General features: G+C 41.1%; 1 pseudogene; it reads right to left on the bottom strand.

The window, feature by feature from the left end:
- Positions 1 to 9,008, bottom strand: part of LOC122565107 — a 25,510-nt pseudogene extending 16,502 nt beyond the window's left edge.
- Positions 9,009 to 10,235: the final 1,227 nt, after the last annotated feature.

Here is a 10,235-nt window from a genome sequence, read left to right as displayed (position 1 = left end):
GCCCACACCTCCCCCCTCACCTTCCTCCAAGGCCCCAAAGGAAACTTCCATATCCGTCACAGATTCACCTGCACCTCCACACACATCATCCTCTGCACCCGATGTGGCCTCCTCTATATTGGGGAGACAGGCCGCCTACTTGAGAACACCTCTGGGACACCCGGACCAACCAACCCAACCACCCCGTGGCTCAATACTTCAACTCCCCCTCCCACTCCACCAAGGACATGCAGGTCCTTGGACTCCTCCATCGCCAGACCATAGCAACACGACGGTTGGATCCTTGGATGCTGCCTGACCTGCTGCGCTTTTCCAGCAACACATTTTCAGCTCAATTTTCTCATCTCCAGCCAAGTAGCACTAAGACTAGTAATATCATTAAACAACTGAGATTAACAACCTGGCACAGACTAGTGGAAAAAGTTATACCTTGTAAATTAGTCTCGGTCAGTTATGGACAAGGTATAGTCCATGAGGCTACCGCTTAATAATTAAGCTAATGCTGAAAAGAAGAAATGTTTTGTTGAAAGTTTCCATCAAACTCTCATCAGGGCATTTTGTGTAAAAAAGCCATAGTTCAAAAATCTGACAGTTTGTATCAAATTGCATGATGCTTTGGCAGTTCACAAGAATTCTGCATGGTGGGGGAGTCTAAAACCAGAGGACATAGATTTAAGGTGAGAGATACAAAAGGGTCCAGGGCAACAATTCTTCCATACAGAGGGTGGTGATTGTCTGAAACAGTTACTAGAGGTAATGGTGGAAGCGAGTACAATTTTGTCATTTAAGATCCATTTGGACAGGTACATGGATGGGATGGGTTTGGAGTGATATGGACCAAACACAGGCAAATAGGACTAGTTTAATTGTGAAAACTGGATGAACAAGTTGGACTGAAGGGCCTGCTTCCATACTGTAAACCTCTCTGATTCCATGGCTCTATGACTCTAAGCAGGGGACAAACTGTACCCAATCTCCCTTGCTTGCAAATTCACAACAGTGTGCAGTTGATTGTGCAATTTGACAACATTTGTTGGATAATCCTGAATGAGCAAGCAATTAAGCTGATAATTAATAGAGTGTCATCAGTCAGATTCACAGTATGGTGTATTTGCTTGTACTGAAAGCTACCTATGTTAATGCACTATGACCTGTACTTTGCAAACAGAAAGAATATGGGCATGCATTGCTCTCGTTTCAACTGAACAAAATAGACAATGAACATTCATTGGTTCATTTCTCAGGGCAGATGATAGATATACATTGGTTCATTCATAGAGTCATAGAGATGTACAGCATGGAAACAGACCCTTCGGTCCAACCTGTCCATGCCAACCACATATCCCTACCCAATCTAGTCCCACCTATCAACACCTGGTCCATATCCCTCCAAACCCTTCCTGTTCATATACCCATCAAAATGCCTCTTAAATGTTGCAATTGTACCAGCCTCCACCACATCCTCTGGCAGCTCATTCCATACACGTACCACCCTCTGCATGAAAAAGTTGCCCCTTAGGTCTCTTTTATATCTTTCCCCTCTCACCCTAAACCTATGCCCTCTAGTTCTGGACTCCCCGACCCCAGGGAAAAAAACTAATCAGAGTTAACCTGTATGGCTTAAAATTAAATAAAATGCCCGTCTGTTATCTGTCAATCAACATTAATAGGTGCATTTTCCACAGAAACATCACTACTAATCAGAGTCCACTGGTCAACCAATCAGCAATCTCCTGTTATTCAGGATAACTGTTGGTTTTCCCTTGAGTTTCTATTCTTTTGAAATGTCATGATGAGTGCAAGACAAAAAAATTGAAAATAAAAATGCTTTTTCTGCACTATACATTCTGTATTCCTAGGTGACTATTTAAACTAATAATTAAATGAAAATGTTTTTATCACCAATTTAAAGTTCTCATCCAAATGCTCAAACCTTTTATGGCATTGGCTTTTCCCAGCTTTGTCAATTCTTCCATCCGGACAATACTCAGATCTCTTTGTTGGTCCAATTCTGGCTTCATATTTCTATGACTTCCATTGATAGAGTCATAGAAATGTACAGCATTGAAACAGATCCTTCGGTCCAACCCATCCATGTCGACCAGATATCCCAACCCAATCTAGTCCCACCTTAAGCCTATGCCCTCTAGTTCTGGACTCCCCTACCCCAGGGAAAAGACTTTGTCTATTTATCCTATCCATGACCCTCATGATTTTATAATTCTATAAGGTCACCCCTCAGGCTCCTATGCTCCAGGGAAAACAGCCCCAGCTTATTCAACCTCTCCCTGTAGCTCAAATCCTCCAACCCTGGCAACATCATTGTAAAACTTTTATGAACCCTTTCAAGTTTCACAACAACCTTCCGATAAGAAAGGGACCAGAATTGCACGCAATATTCCAAAAATGGCCTAACCAATGTCCTGTAGCGCTGCAAAAAGACTTCCCAATTCCTGTACTCAATACTCTGACCAATAAAGGAAAGCATATCAAATGCCTTCTTCACTATCTATCTACCTACAAATCCACTTTCAAGGAGCTATGAACCTGCACTCCAAGGTCTCTTTGTTCAGCAACACTCCCTAGGACCTGACCATTAAGTGTATAAGTCCTGCTAAGATTTGCTTTCCTAAAATGCAGCACCTCACATTTATCTAAATTAAGCTCCAGCTGCCACTCCTCAGCCCATTGGCCCATCTGATCAAGATCCTGTTGTAATCTGATGTAACCTTCATCGCTGTCCACTGCACCTCCAATTTTAGTGACATCTGCAAACTTACTAACTGTACCTCTTATACGCACATCCAAATCAAGTGAACTGCATTTTCTGTAAAAAGATCAACCTGTCAACACAGTTCAAATCAGTATATAAAAGTTCAGAACATTTCCTAATCAATGATCATTTATCATGTACGCTTAAAATCTTTAACCTTTAATCTTTAAATCTTTAATTCTTTAATCTAACCTATATGAGCTTGTTCATGACCTGTGTAGTTTACTGTTACAGTATTACTTAAAATACAAGGGTATGAAGTGTATACAGAAAGACTAGTGGGCAAACAGCCACACGAATTAAACAGTCCTGCCAGTGTTGCAGAGCAACTAACTTATCAAGAGTTTGCCACTTAGTGGTGCTATGAAGGAAATTACCAATGACAAACTGGATTTGAAACTGAGTGTAAAATATATGCAAATGGTGGCTGAGCTGGAAAAAATTAGTTTGTGGAATTCTCTTCCTTAGAAAGTACTGAAAGCTGGCTTACTGAATTTATTCAAGGCTGATTTAGATTTTTGATAAACAAGGTTGTTGGGGCTATAGAGGTGAATGGGCAGTAAAGAAGAATTGAGACCACAACCAAATCATCCATGATACCATTGAATAGTACAGCAGGCTTGAATGGCTGAATGCCCTGATCCTGCCCCTATTCGTTTGTTTCAGTGTGTTCCTAATGACAGCAATTCTAAGCCTATTCAGTTGAAACTAGTATGATAGCCAAATCATTAACTCACCTAAACCAGGCTCTGAAATACAAACTAGCTTCCCATAAATTGGCTTACTCAACACAGATAGAGGAATGACTCTGAGAATCATTCTATTAGCACTGTTTAACTTCACTGAGCCATTGGAGGAGGTGGAGGTTTTTAACACCAGACAGCTACTGCTGGAAAGATATTCCTTAGGAATTTTGAACATAATCTATCTCCGACAATTCCACTTCACCAAATGTATAAATAATTTATAAGTCGAACCATCTGATGCAAGTAGATGTTATAAACAAAGTAGTCCAGGGTTGTCTAAATTATACAATTTGTATAAATAAACTAATGGTTGATAATGTAATGATATTCTGATCAGGCTTATTATTAAATATTCACAAAATATTCCAGGACATCAAGGTGCAAAACATTCATATCATTTTGTTTTCCATTTTAATTCCTTAAATTTTCCTTTCAGCCTTCTCACATCTTTATGCTCCCACAGTTCTGATCTCTCCCTCTTCCCTGGTTTATAGCCCTCTATTGTTGGTGGAGAGTTCAGCTCCTTCAATCCATAACTTAAAATCTTGTGATCTCCCCACTCTTCTTTAAGATCTTCCTTGAAACAAACCTCCCTAGCCAAACCTTTGATCCTCCACTTTTAATAGTTCATTATTTAGCTCAGCAACAAATGTTCTTTGATAACATACCAGTGAAATGCTTTGCTACAGTAATGGCTTTACATACATGTAACATATTGCTATTACTACTGAAAATTAGACCTAGTGATTTAAATGGATTCCTGTCTTCAGAAACTACTTCTAAATGACATTCGTAAAGAACACTTTAAAAATTTCAGAGATAAAAGACTGATGCCAAACTTACCATCAAAATGTGAGTCTGGTAATGTTGAGACTACATCCTCCCAGAGCCCCTTGAGAAGAACAATCTGTGTTGGAAAGCATAAATTACAGTTAAGTTATAACTTTCCTTTCCTAATTATTTGGGCACCAGCAAGAAATTGGGATTTAACTAGGAGGCCCTTTGGAAAAGAATCACTGCCAGAAACTTGAAGACCCAAATGGTTTATTTCTGTGCTGTACCATGCTATTATTCTATTACATTTGCCATATAAAGGAGACTTTTATTTATATGCAGTAATACAATCTGGCATATCTCAATGCACTTCCCATATCCTGTGTTACTCTGAAATGCAATGACTTTTGCTGTGTAGGCAAGGACGCATTGATCTTGTTGCATACAGCAAGGGCTCACAACTCTTAATCTTGGTATCTAAAGCAAACTTTTTAATTAACCAGTTTGTGGATGTCAATAGGTGAGAAGGCAAGGAGTGAGGGTGACAAAAAGTGTACAGAGGGATACAGTTAAATGAGGTGGCAAAAATTAGGGCAGTGGGCAAGTAAATAATATGGGAAAACATGACGTTACACACTTTGGCAGGAAAGTTAGAAGAACTGAATTTGTTTAAATTGGGAAAGATTGAAGCAATCTATAACACATTGGAGGTCCTAGAATCACAAAAGCTAGCCAAGGTCAGTCAGTAAGAGGGAAGGCATGTAATCTTATCCTTTATTTCAAAGGGAGGGAAGTTTAAAAATAGGGAGATCTTGCTGAAACTATATGAGGCACTAGTCATACCACAGGTGAAATACTGTGAACAGTTTTGGCTTTCTAATTCAAGGAAAGATATGCAGGCAATGGCAGCTGCCCAGAGATGGTTCACTGGGTTGATCCTGGGTATGGAGAAATTTTCTTTTGAGGAGAGTTTGAGTAGATTAGGCCTGTAATCATTGGAGTATAGCAGAATGAAACTTATAAGATTCTAAGTAGATTGTGGAAAGGTTATTTCCCCTTGTGGAAGAGTGTTGGATCAGAGGACATAATCTCAGTATAAGGAGTTGTCCATTTAAGACAGAAATAAGGAGGAATTTTGTTGTCTCTGAAGGTCATCAATCAGTGGAATTCCTTACCACAGAGGCCTTTTGAGGCTAGACCATTAAGCATGTTCAAGGCTGGGAAAGATACATTTTTGATCACTAAGGGAATCAAGGGTATGGGACTAAGGCTGGAAAGTGGAGTTGAGAATTATGAGATCAGCCACATGACCTTATTAAATGATGAAGTAGATCCGCGAGGCCTGACTGGCCTACTTCTGCCCTCATATCTTATGGTCTAATGGTATAACAGGTGGTCATGACTGGAGTTTAATGTCACATTGAATCAGGGGTATGCCAGTCAGGTTCTGAAGCCTGCTGTACTGCTCATCCAATGGATTACAACCTTGTTGGCTGCAGCTCGGAAACATTATTTATTGAACAGCAGAGGTTACTTTGAAAATGATCAGTTACACCCGAAAAACAAATTAATTACTGCATTGGTGACCTTAACAAGATGCTACTTTGTAAATTGTTTGAGCTCTCTGCTGCACAGTTCTACAACTTCCACCCAAATTGTCCATGTTGTAAATGATTGCTTTTATTTTGCTGTTCATCTTTATTTCCACTGAAATGTATTCCAGGCAGAAGGTGGAACTAGTCCAGAGCAATTAGCCAGAGAAAATAGCAAGATGAATGGTGCATGGTTTTTGCTTCACTGAGATAAAATGCCTCAGTAGACTGTAGCATTTGATTGGTTTTTGCTATGTATGTCTACATAATAAAAACCACAATCATTCTTTATATGTTTTCACATCCAACACCTGGAGCAACAGTTGCAGTCGATACACATGGGCATCAATTTATTCAAGCCACACAACATTCCCCATCATAATTGTGTCAAAATTAAGTTTCTTTTTGTTGATGTGGTTGGATTGTCCCATTTTATTCCAACATTGTACCTTCACCTTTGTGATTAAATTTTGAATTTATAAATGTGATAATAAGCCCAAATAAGATCAGAATGGTTGCAATCACTGCATTCCTACTGTTACCATGCAAAAAGTCAGTAACATTTTAAAATGATGCCTTTATTATAACAACTGCAAAACTCAGGTTGAAGTTTGCTTGCTGAGCTGGTGGATTTGTTTTCAGACATTTCATCACCATGCTAGGTAACATCATCAGTGAGCCTCCGGTGAAGCATTGGTGTTCTGTCCCACTTGCTATTTATATGTCTTGACTTGTTGTGGTGGGTGTACGAATACCAGTGATAGTTGGTCATGTCTTTTGGTGGCTAGTTGGTGCTCATGTATCCTAGTGCTCATATATCCTGGTGGCTAGTTTCCTGCCCGTCCTTCCAATGTAATGTTTGTTGCAGTCCTTGCAGGATATTTTATATATGACATTTGTTCTGCTGATTGTGGGTAGGGGGTACTTTAAATTAATCAGGAGCTGTTTCAGTGCAAGGTTTGTGAAGGTTTGTAGTTCAGGTTGCGGTTTAGGGTGTAGGTTTGCTCACTGAGCTGTAGGTTTGATATCCAGATGTTTCATTACCTGGTGAGGTAACATCATCAGTGGTGACCTCCAAGTGAAGTGAAGCTGTTGTCTCCTGCTTTCTATTTATATGTTTGTCCTGGATGGGATTCCTGGGGTTTGTGGTGATGTCATTTCCTGTTCATTTTCTGAGGGGTTGATAGATGGTATCTAGATCTATGTGTTTGTTTATGGCGTTGTGGTTGAAGTGCCAGGCCTCGAGGAGTTCTCTGGCATGTCTTTGCTTAGTCTGTCCCAGGATAGATATGTTGTCCCAGTCGAAATGATGTCTTTTTTGCTCCGTGTGTAGGGCTACGAGGGAGAGAGGTTCATGTCTTTTTGTAGCTAGCTGGTGTTCGTGTATCCTGGTGGCTAACTTTCTTCCTGTTTGTCCTATGTAGTGTTTGTGGCAGTCCTTGCATGAAATTTTGTAGACGACGTTGGTTTGTGTCCATGGGTTGTACTGGGACAACACATCTATCCTGGGACAGGCTAAGAAAAGGCATGCCAGAGAATTCCTAGAGGCCTGGCACTCCAACCACAACACCATAAATAAATACATAGATCTAGATACCATATATCAACCCTTCAGAAAATGAACAGGAAATGACACCACCACAAACCCCAGGAACCCCATCCAGGACAAACATATAAATAGAAAGCAGGAGACAACAGCTTCGCTTCACTTGGAGGTCACCACTGATGATGTTACCTAGTCAGGTAATGAAATGTCTGGATATCAAACCTACAGCTCAGCGAGCAAACCTACACCCTAAAGCTATTTCAGTGTTGTGGCAGAATTGTGGGTCACCATGATGCCTAGGGGCCAGAGTAGTCTGGTCATCATCTCTGAACTGTCTTTGATGTATGGTAGGGTGGTGAGAGTCTCTGGGCGTGTTGTGTCTTCTTGTTTAGTTCTGTTGTGCATGAATTGATGGACTGCATTTATCAGGTAACCATTGTTCCTGAATATGTTGTATAAGTACCAGGATACATGAGTACCAACTAGTCACCAAAAGACATGACCAACTATCACTGGTATTCATACACACAGACAACCAGGGACACCAGTTCGACTGGGACAATACATCCACACTGGGACAGCTAAACAAAGACACACACGGGAATTCCTATAGGTCTGGCATTCAAACTGGAACTCTATTAACAAACATATAGATTTGGATCTCATTTACCAACTTCCCGGAAATGATATCACCCACCACAACAAACCAAGACACATAAATAGCAAGCAGGACAGAACACCAACGCTTCATCGGAGGCTCCCTGATGATGTTACCTAGCATGGTGAAGAAATGTCTGAGAACGAAACCACCAACTCAGTGAACAAACTTACAATCTGATCCACAACCTGAGTTACAAATCTTGTCCAAAATCTCAACTGCAAAACTATGTAATGTGTAGGCACAGGGCACTCACCTTGTGGGGTTGATCTTTAGCCCACTCCTGTAATCTTTTAAACACCCCTTCATTACATTCAATGATCCAGTGCTCTTCAATGTTTAAAGACTCTATCTTGGTGGCTGAAATTGCCATTCCAAATCCAATTTCCAGAACACGTCCTCCTAAGGAAAGAGAAATCATTCTTGCTACTGTCCAACTACCTCCATCTGAATGGCTTTTAAAAAGATTGAATTTGCTTAAAAGAGAGAGTGGACTGACCTTTTGAAGCTGCAACAGTAGCCAGGGAATGCGTATATGGGGTCTCCCAGTCCTCCATCACCGGTTTTCCCAGGATCCTCAAATGGGTGTCACTGTCATGGTACTCAGCTCTTGCTAACCTCCAGTCCAGTTTGCAGTCCTCACCCTGTGAGAAAATGGCATCCTTGCTTTCCAAACTCATTCTGTTTACAATCAAGATGAAGAAAGGGGCTGATGGCAGCTGGAAGCTGGTTTATAAGAACTCCGATTAATGCTGACAATGCAGCTTCCATCTGTCCCTCCCCCCTCAATGTAAAGCTTATATATTAACCCTACCATAAATAAGCATGAATAAAATGGGGCCTAACAGTTTTTCCTGAACTTTACACGTCCTGGCAGCAAAGGGAGAGGTCCACAAGTGACACCAGTGTGCTGTTTAAATCATACCCCTATCTTTACGACAACATCAATTAAGGATTTTTTTCCCCCAAAAGTGTACTTTATTTATAAAAAGTTATAAAATGATTTTTCACAACAAATTGGACATTACTGAAAGTGTGATACAGTTCAAGTTCTTTCCACACAGCAGTAGCACTCTGGGGTGCCTCAAAACAATCACAATTACTTGTTATATTTACAACATCCATTCCTTGATAAAGTAATTGCCTGAAACACTGTTTCCAGGTGCTCTGAATGCTATGATAGGAAGGCCTTATGCTGTGAATCATCCCCAAACTTTAGTGCAACTCTCAGCATTTATCCTGGACCTTGGAATTTCCGAGTCTGCAACATTCCGTTACAATCAACTCTTTGGGCAGACCAAGAAGTGTAGCACTGATAAACATTCCTGAAGAAGAGAAAATGCTGGAAAATCTCAGCAGGTCTTGCAGCATCTGTAAGGAGAGAAAAGAGCTGATGTTTCAAGTCTAACTGACCCTTTGTCAAAGCTAAAAAAAGGGGAGAAATAGGCTGCATTAGCAAGAGTCGTGAAGTGATGTTGCAGCTGTACAGGACCTTGGTTAGGCCACATTTGGAGTACTGTGTGCAGTTCTGGTTGCCTCACTTTAGGAAAGATGTGGAAGCTTTGGAGAGGGTGCAGAGAAGATTTACCAGGATGTTGCCTGGAATGGAGAATAGGTCGTACGAGGATAGGTTGAGAGTGCTAGGTCTTTTCTCATTGGAACAGCGAAGGATGAGGGGTGACTTGATAGAGGTTTATAAGATGATCAGAGGAATAGATTGAGTAGACAGTCAGAAACTTTTTCCCCGGGTACAACAGAGTGTTACAAGGGGACATAAATTTAAAGTGAAGGGTGGAAGGTATAGGGGGGATGTCAGGGGTAGGTTCTTTATCCAGAGAGTGGTGGGGGCATGGAATGCGCTGCCTGTGGGAGTGGCAGAGTCAGAATCATTGGCGACCTTTAAGCGGCAATTGGATAGGTACATGGATGGGTGCTTAAGCTAGGACAAATGTTCGGCACAACATAGTGGGCCGAAGGGCCTGTTCTGTGCTGTATTGTTCTATGTTCTAACGTGAGACATGGCAAAGGGAGAAACAGTCTCTCTTTCTCTCGCTCCCCACTCTCTCATCACCTTTTTCCTCTCCTCTTCCCCCTTTGCTACCCGTCTCCCCTGTTTTCCATTTTGTCTCTGCTTCATCCCTCCCCC

This window comes from Chiloscyllium plagiosum, chromosome 31, assembly GCF_004010195.1.
Source record: "Chiloscyllium plagiosum isolate BGI_BamShark_2017 chromosome 31, ASM401019v2, whole genome shotgun sequence".
Lineage (NCBI taxonomy): Eukaryota > Metazoa > Chordata > Chondrichthyes > Orectolobiformes > Hemiscylliidae > Chiloscyllium > Chiloscyllium plagiosum.
This window is presented reverse-complemented; position numbering and strand designations above follow the sequence as displayed.